The sequence below is a fragment of the Apium graveolens genome, chromosome 7 (genome assembly GCF_009905375.1).
Source record: "Apium graveolens cultivar Ventura chromosome 7, ASM990537v1, whole genome shotgun sequence".
NCBI classification, from domain to species: Eukaryota; Viridiplantae; Streptophyta; class Magnoliopsida; order Apiales; family Apiaceae; genus Apium; species Apium graveolens.
Genome location: NC_133653.1, coordinates 216414512 through 216421714, shown reverse-complemented (window position 1 = coordinate 216421714; position 7203 = coordinate 216414512).

The window sequence follows — 7203 nt, the reverse complement described above, 5'->3', positions numbered from 1 at the left end:
TTGCACAGACTCTCATTATAGCTTTTAGCATTAGAGCTTTTGCTTCTCAATACCCATTCTTTTCCAGTTCGTAATCGCTACTACCTTCCGTTCCTAATATTATACTGGTTATACTTTTGCTCGTTAGCGTTCTATAACCTTTTAATAACCACGTCAACCTTAGTATCACGAATGTGTTTCCATTCCGAATACTACCACAACTTTACTACTCCTTTTTCAGCTGTTTCTATTTTTGAAAGCTTGATCCATCATATAGAAGTAAAAGAATTCATTGAGAGATCACTATGATCATGAACACTTGTTACATTGCATAGTTAGTACAGAAGGTGGCCAGCCTTTAGTACTTGACAAGCAATTAAATAATAGCTGGTATCCTACTCGGCTTCTATCACACAGATAGATAGTCATTCGGCAATACCTCCCCTTCTGGAAGGGTTGTCCTTCTCAGTTTATATGAAATGAAAAGAAGAGAAAAGAACGAATTGAAGAGAATTGTAAATATAAAAAAAACTATACTACCACAAAATATCTGGCTTGGAACCTACCTCTGAACTATAGAGGTTTATCATAGGAGAACAAAACATATATATATTTATATCAACATCAAGTATTATAGCATCGTAGTTCACATGCCTAAATATTTTTGTTATTCCGTCCATCATTCTATGGACCCTTGCTCTTTCTCGAGCTTATACACAATCACCTTTGAAACTCCCTCGATATCAAAAATCAAATCTGGGATCTCAGTCTAGACATCATCGTTACTAGAATTCTATGCTTGCACCGCAACCTTCCTCATATAGTAATACGACTCTCTTTTCATAAGAGGGAATAAATATTCAATAGGTAGACACTCTACTTAATTAGTCTATCAATGATAACTTATACACTACCACGACCCGATTAGTGGTACTCAATCTCAACATCCATTCCAATACAACTCTCACGGTTGTAATCAGCTCATTACTCGCAGAATCATTGCTGCATTACTATGGTCCACCACTGACCTATTGTCGTCATTCACTTTCCATGAAATCTTAATAGCGAACCATACGGAGTCCATACCTGTCGTATCGAATTCTTCTAAGGAGTTACATAATCCTCATTCATAATTCATGAAGAACACTCCAGATCCTGACGTACTTTCATGACATGAAGCAGATAAAATTGCAGAGGAGTTTCAATCAAAGCAACGATAGCAGGTTAATACCATTCTTAATCATATGCCTTCAATAGAAGACTTAACTCAAAGGTTCGTCTAGTCCTTTTTGAAACATGGTCCTGGCTTATCTCAAGATAGTATCTTCTGAGATAGATAGCCCGCTCATGGCGATTACACGAATTAAACCTTTAACCAAGGTATATCTTTTTGATCAGAGGTTGAATCTACCAACTACTATTACGGTTGGGTATTGCACAGTCATCAGAAGGAATGTCAATCTTCCAAACCAAAATACAACCATCACAGCTTTAACCATCATCACTGTATCCCTCTCGCACGAGCGCCTATAATTATCCTCTTACATTTAAAGTGTCGGCCACCTCTTTGGCCTTTCCTGATAGTAAAATTTCCTTACAGTCAATGTCATTTTAACCACCTCCAAATAAATTTTTTACCTTATTTCAATCACTGCTTTTGTGAAGATGTTTTCCTTAAAATCTGATGAGAAAAAAAAATATCACCATTTTTCCATAAGTCATTGCCTCAGTCTTTAGAGGTTAATCACTGTCACGACTGACTCTCAATCATACTTAGAACATCTTTAATCTTAGGTCCTAATTGCCTGGAACAAATTCGACCTTTACTGGTTCGATCCATACTTTCTCGTGGTTTAACACGTGCCCACCTGGCATTATTATAATTACGCCATATTTCCTTCATCAAAATTTCTATTCTTGAGAACTTTGAATATTACCTTTCTTCTTGTAAAACCTCTTAAGGTTATCCTTAAATCCTTCATCAGGTACACCCTAGGCACAGGGCATATCAAGATACCATTTATTAATACCAGAATCATTGTCTATATACTTCTGAAAAATTTCTCCACTGATCCTTAAATGTTGTTATTACCTTAATCCTTTCCAATTCATACTGTCAAAACTCATACTATCCCTATTAAGGGTGAAATGCCAACCTTTATGCATTCCCCTAGGATTCATTTTAAGTTACCGATGTTCTATCCTTAATTCCACCTTTAAAAAAAAAGTACATGCATCCTTCCATGGATAAATCAAGTCATATATCCCTGATAAGGGTGTCTTATTCAATCATTTCCACCTCGATAGTATATGCCTAATTTCACAATAACATCTGTATTCAAAATGAGGTCAATCAATATGGCCTCCAAAAGATAACAACGGTTATCCGCTTTTCTTGCCTAATTTGGTAACGATAACAAGGATGTTCTGGAAGATATTGGTCGTGTTCAACGTGAACTTCTTCTTAATAATTCCTTATTTACTTTTGTTGTTTATCTCAACAGTCACCTTAATGTTGGGATATCTTTCATACCTGGCGTCTCCCTTTCTGGGTATCAAGCCACCGGTCTTACACTTCACATTCTTGAAGGTCACTTCCTTCATCCAATTTTCCTAATTTCTTACTTCCTTGTCTCCTCAGTCTATCCGCGTCTCATTATTTATCCTTCGAACTATCTCAGGGTTTCCTCGAATCCTCCCAACTTAAAGGGGATAAAATATATATATCTCTTATGCCTTCAACCATCAATTTAACTCATGGTGAATCACCCTCATCCTGACGATTACATACTTTTCTATTTCTTTGCTACGAGTCTTTAGGGTTTCCTCATACCCAACTTCCTTATCATTCCTCAAACTCTATTTCCTTTATATTCCTTTCCACTTCAGTTTCTTTTTTTTTCCTTTCTCTTATCATTATTTCATGAACCAATCACAACATAAGCATTGATTTCAAACATCCCGTCATTCTGGATTCGTGTCCTCAGAACAAATCTTGACAACTTTTACAACTTAGATTCATAATTCATCATACTCATCCGCCTTTGTTCTGGCTCTAAAGCTTTTACACTATCTCCATAACCTTGGGAAGTACTTTCCTAAAAACAATTGACTGAACTTAAATCAGTTTATTATAATCTCTTGCTCCGTGCCTTCCTTGGTCTTTCACCAGTGGGTGGTCTCTCTCTTAGGAGGGTAAGTGACAAAAACACTCTTTTGTGATTCGTCAATCATTTAGAATCTCAAATGATTCCTGAATTTCCTTTAGCCAGGCTCTTGCCTCGACTGGGTCAGCTTGTTCCTTGGAACTCTGAGAGCTTAGCGACTTAAAGGTCCTGAAAGAATTTCACACCACATTATTTCCTCAAGGTGGTGGTTAGGGGTAAAAGTATAAGTTTTGTTTTAGGCAGGTCCATGGATTGCCCAATAGGAGTACCATTCTGGTTCTTCCTATCTTGCTCGACTTCTATTTTCTCAGTCTAAATATTTCTTCCTACTCCCCATAATTGGGGTCATCTTTTTAATTTAAAATCTTCATTTTCCACTTCATTATATTCTGGGTTCCTTATATCTTAATTACGACCTCCCTGATTATCACATTCAAGGTTTGCCCCTAATCTTATTCCTGATGGGGGCATAATGCTTGGAAAAAAATTTGAGAATCTCTGGATATTTGTCTTACTTACTTTGCTTAAGTCTTTCCCTCATTCTGTCCTTGCATGATTGCAAATTATGAATTCTCAAGTTCTATAAACTTCATGACACTCTCTTAAGTGTTAATAGTGCAATTAATAATGTGATCTTATCACAAACAAACTTATCTGAACTGAAATTAACGAATATATACCTAACCATTTGTTCGAGGGTACAACAACTGAATATATTAAAGAGAATTACATCATTTGATCTGATCGCTTCTATCCCAAAAGTACTACCATAGATAATCATCTAATCATTAAAACTAATCATCCATGACTTAGGCTAATCCTCCAAAAGCGGTGCTGCATGAAATTCTTGTCAGATTGCTCAGACTCTGCACACTATTATGGATCAAGAAATGCGGGCACGCACAACATCCCTAACCTGCTCCATTAAAGCGGTGATGAGGTCCAAGATAGTTGAAAGTAGAGCTGGATCAATCTGACCCTCAAGATGGCCTCTAGCTGTAACACGGGTGGTAGCCTCAATCCTTTCCATGCTATACGCTAATCCTGCCGGAAGTACCCCGCACTTAATCCTTAGTGCAGTGAGTCAATCCAATAGATCACTCCTAACATTACGGGCCTCAGACAGGCCACCCAAAGTCATATGATAATTGCGATAAGAGAAGCCTGAGTGGTAGCATCTAGCAGTCCCTGGGGTGCAGGTGGTGCAGACCCAGGAGATCCACATGGATAACCAAGCACGGTATCAGGCGACAATGATGCAGGAGATAAAGGTGGCATTTCCTCAGTAGGTGCTGGGCTCTGTACCGGGGATGGAACAGGAATTGATGGAACCTCATGGATGTCTACAGGAACCTCTGGAAGAGGGTCTGATACTGGTATAATTGGTGTCGTGGAAGGCCTCACTCCTTCTGCCCTCATTAACCTTTGTGCCCTTGGTAACTCTTCATCCTCTAGTGCCACCCTCGCGGCCACTCTTGCTCTGGTAGTCGCCCTGACTACGGTCATCAATTCCTCAGCGGTCCTCTCTTCATTCTCATCAGGATCCTCCCTAAGATCCTCCTCAACCACAATCCTTTCCGGAATAACATCCTCAACCGCAACATTCTCAATATGAATCTCATCCGGTCCCTCATTAGGGTACTCTATCAGATTCACAATTTGATCTCCAGCTTGTAATAAAACATCCTCATGATGATGCTCCTGAACCTCAGGGTTCGGTGGCCCGCTGCCCTATACGAGAACGAACTATGTTACTATCACGATATTTATAAGGGTTCCTGTAAGGGTTTTAACTGTTAGTACTACGTTAGGTAGTCCGACTATGAACTTGGAAAGAGTTCTTATTATCTTAGTGAACTTATTATCTTAACGTCACATCATCTCTGAGGTTTATAACGCTTAGCTCTGATACCACTTCTGTAACACCCCCAAATCCGGGGTCGGGGATCCGGGTTGTCACGAGTTCCATTTCCCTTAATAACACCCAATCTTAATAATTAATCAACTACTCTGTACTGTGACCCCACAATAAACACACACACCACAAGTTATAGTCTCAGAGATGAACATCCAAAAATAATCACAAGTCATTTTATTCCACAATTATCTGCCCATACACCTTAAAAGGTTTTCTGAATAAATTTACATTTTCTTTGCCATTATTACAATTCATAAATATACATAAATCTGGTATATCAAAAGTTGAAAGCCTAGCCTATTGGTAGCTCCTACCTCAGCTACGGCGTCATCAACGCTTCCAGAAAACTGCGAAACGTTTCCTAACCGCTTGCGAATTGGAAGCTTGGTCTTGTTCATCTTTTCTATCTGTTGTTGTGTGATGAAAGAAGAAAGCAAGGGTGAGCAGCAAGCCCACCAAAATAATATGTATAATGATTAACAATATATGAGCCTTCTCATAGTACTCATGAAAGTCTTGGTCAAAAGAAATGAACCAAGTTTGATATCTTAATGCGATGAAGTCACAAAATATTCAGTATACATACATATATACTTTTCAAAATCTTGGAAGTCCTCTTCCATGCATAATATACACAGAGTTCCAGTTTATAACTGTATAAAAATAAATATCGTTGCAAGGTGATCTCATATATCTAACCTTGTCTCAACGTTTTTCTGAAAGTCTTTGATATGCATAAGATAATCATTTACTAGATATAAGTTTAAAAGATGAAGTTACAAGATACTCCAATATACTTATATCTTTTCCGAATACTACTTGAACTACCACCGTTCAAGTTATCATTAATTTCAAAATTTCATCACACTGATGAGACTACAAGATAAGACTTGAATAGATTCAATCTTTGAAATATTTTGAAGGAAATGAAGTTATGATATACTTCATTAAGTTCTGATATATATATATATATATCCACATATACATCTTCTTTATACATTTCCTGAAAACCTCTGTCATGTAAGGTATGAACAGAGTTTGTAACATCCAATGAATTTTTGGAAAGGAAAAAGAATTGTGGCATAAACCCGATATCTTGCTGATCAGGAAAAGATACCAATAAGTAACCTTTTCTACTAGTAGATGGACGAATTCCCCACTGGTCATCACCCTGGTCGCAATAGGACCTTATGCTGGACTGCGACTCAGCCACTTATGCATTTGATGGACTCCCACTGAGCCACTTACACTATCATGGACGCCCACTGAGCCCATGTTGCTTATGCCGACTCGATAGATGGACTTACTTCCCGAACGTTGGGTAAGTAATCAATTCATTTACCAAAACTGCAACCTTGTTGCGAATATAAAATACACCATAGAGCCGGATCCCTCAGGTTTTGAGCGAGTATTTAAATCCCCTTTAAAAGGAAGATCTTAAATAAAAAAAATGAGTTTTGGGATCCGCTCTAACTTTTAAAAATCATTTTGAAGACTCGAAAACACTTTAAAGAGTGTTTGGAGTAATGCTGATTTAATAAAATAAATCAGTCCCAATATATTTAGAAAATATCTGAATATTATTATTTAAATAATATTCCCATAAAGAATAATTGAGGTAGAAGTTGGAAAACTTATACTTGAAATGAATAGTAAATAATCAAATATATACTTATACGGAAGTAATATCTTTATTTGAATATCAAAAGTAAGTTTGATTATCGAACATTACTCTTTAATAAAATAAAGAATATTAATAAATAATAAGCGGAGTCATAATACCTCGAATGAATATTATAAACAATATTCATTAAATAAAATAAAGGAGTCATACATCCTCAAATAAATATCCAATTAATAATCATTAATATTATAAACTGAGTCATAAGCCCTCGAATGAATATTCGAAATAATATTCAATTAATACAATCAAAGGAGTCATAAGCCCTCGGATGAATATTTAAGTAATATTCAAATAATAAAATAAAGTTAAAGTTATCGAATAAACCTTATTCGATTAATAGTTTTGAAAACTATAACCATATATATATATATATAAAAATATATATTATTCTCGGGAATATCGACTCCCGGTTTAGAAATATTTTCACCTTTTATCCCCTATACTAAGGGTAAACT